The sequence below is a fragment of the Lupinus angustifolius genome, chromosome LG19 (genome assembly GCF_001865875.1).
Source record: "Lupinus angustifolius cultivar Tanjil chromosome LG19, LupAngTanjil_v1.0, whole genome shotgun sequence".
In the NCBI taxonomy this organism is placed as follows: domain Eukaryota; kingdom Viridiplantae; phylum Streptophyta; class Magnoliopsida; order Fabales; family Fabaceae; genus Lupinus; species Lupinus angustifolius.
The window spans coordinates 3,672,746-3,675,524 of record NC_032027.1 but is presented as its reverse complement, the minus strand read 5'-3'; positions in this window follow the sequence as shown (position 1 = coordinate 3,675,524).

Genomic DNA, 2,779 nt, shown 5'->3' with positions numbered 1-2,779 from the left:
TGTTACAGCAACAAAACCAGTGTTGCAGAAGAAAAGAAATGAAAACAGAATGAATGAAAAGGTAGAGAAGAGATAGATGATTAAAGAGTGATTGAAGAGTAGAGATAATGCAAGAAGAGATTGATCATTGATCAATGTAAATTGAATTACACAATGCATCAACTAACTTTCCTTATATAGCAACTACCAACCAACTAACAACTATAAATGGAAAGTATCAAAAACAGAAAACTGAATTACAAAAATACTTCTAATTTTAACAAGTTGATGGGTGTGACCAGCCCCAGAGACTAGAGTGATGCAATTCTCCCAAGATGGGCATGGGTGCTCCGGTGAGCCACTAGCTACCATAACATTACTTAATACTTAATATACATAAAGACTTCATGATTATGAGTTTGATTATCATGGGATAATATATACCATAAGTAACCTGTCATGCTTATATTATAAAAAATATTGTCAACTAGATTATAATTTATCTTTAAATGTTTTGATAAACAAAAATTCCCATTAAAATTTATACATTGCACAAACTTTGATAAATAAAAATTCCCATAAAATTTTTGATAAATAAAAATCCTCATATGTTTCTTAGTTAATGTTTTTTCATTAGGAACATTCATTCTCCTATTTAGAGAGATATCAAAGGATACAATAGACTTCTCTTAAAACCAGAGGGTATTAGTTAGACTCATATATCCTTAGGTTCTGTGGCCATTCCACTAATGAAAAATAATTTCTAATCAACTAAGCTAATTGGGGAAGACAAGAAAACGAAGCATGTTTAATGGTCATATTTTATGTCGTACTCTCACATTGATTTTATGTGTTCCATTCCTAGCAGAATATGAATATACTAAAAGATAATCAATGCTACCAAAGGTCTTGATATAATACTGCATTTTTCTACAATAAAAATAATATAGCATATATTAGAATTGGACTCTTAAAACTATAGGTTTTCATTTTTAACTCTTAATTCATGAGTCATAATTTTCAAGAGACTCATATATCTTGCTCTCCATCTTTACAAGCATAGGACATTTATTGTTAACTAGATTATAGTTTATCATTGAATATTTTGATAAATAAAAATTCCCATAAAGATTTTTAAAATTGCACAAACACCACATAATCGTTGTACCAACATTATACAAATATTAGATTACAATAACATATCAGTTATATAAGTAAGTGTAGAATCTTAGTTTCACTCTTAAATTAAGAACAGGATAAACAAAGTACAAAAAAAGAATATAAATTAAAATAATCATCCATCAAAACATCACTTAATACTTAATATACAGAAAGACTTTATGATTATGAGTTTTATCACGATGAGATTATATATATATATATATATAAATTTTTGTTAAATAATGTTTAGAATAAGTAATATGCCATAGTTATATTGTAAAATATTGTCAACTAGATTATAGATTATCTTTGAATATTTTGATAAATAAAAATTCTCATAAAAAATTATACATTGCACAAAAATTGCACAAACTTTATACAAATATTAAATTACAATAACATATGAGATATATTTAGAAGAAAATGTATAATACTAGTTTCACTCTTAATTTAAGATTAGGATAGGTACATTAAAATAGGAATAAAGATTTAAATAGTCATCCACCAAAACATCATTGAATACATAATATATATATATAGATGAAGAGGGATCCGTTGACACCTTAGTTTTGTTTGTATTAATTATACTCAATTTCAGTCGTTTATTTTCTTAAATCTAACAGACCTAATGAGTGAGTGCAATAAGTTATTTAAGCTTTTTCTTTTTCTCTCTCATCATTTATTGCACTTACCCATTTGGATAATTAGATTTAAGAAAATGAATGGTTAAGATTGAGTGTAACTAGTGTAACCCATCCATTGATTTTCTTAAATCTAACGGTCCAAATGAATGAAAACTAAAAGAAATTTAACATTCTTTTTTTTCTCTCATAACTTATTTTCTCACACATTTGGTTCGTTATATTTAAGAAAATCAAGATATAAAATTGAGCAAAATTAATGCAAATTAAATTAAGTATAAACAGATTGCATCTTCTATATGTATATATTATGTCATCATAATAAAACTTGTAATCGTGAAGTCTTTATGTATATTAAGTATTAAGTGATATTTTGGTGGATGATTATTTTAATCTATATCCTTATTTTACTTTGTTTATCATAATCTTAATTTAAGAGTGAAACTAGTATTCTACATTTTCTTCTAAATATGACTCATATGTTATTGTAAATTAATTTTTGTGCGATGTATAACTTTTTATGGGAATTTTTATGTATGAAAATATTCAAATATAAACTATAATCTAGTTGACAATATTTTACAATATAAGTATGACATATTACTTATGTTCAACCTTATTAAACATAAATTTATATATATATATATATATATATATATATATATTATTCCATGATAAAACTCATAATTGTGAAGTCTTTATGTACATTAATTATAAAGTATTAATTGATGTTTTGGTGCATGACTATTTTAATTTATATTCTTATTTTAATCTTTTATCTTAATCTTAATTAATTTAAGAGTGAAACTAAGATTCTACATGTTCTCCTATTTATAACTCATATGTTTTTGTAATCTGATATTAGTACAATGTTTGTGCAATGTATGAAGTTTTTTGGAGATTTTTATTTATCAAAATATTTAAAGAGAAACTATATTTTACTACTACATTTTACTATATAAGTATGACTTAATACTGATGCCAAACCTTATTAAACA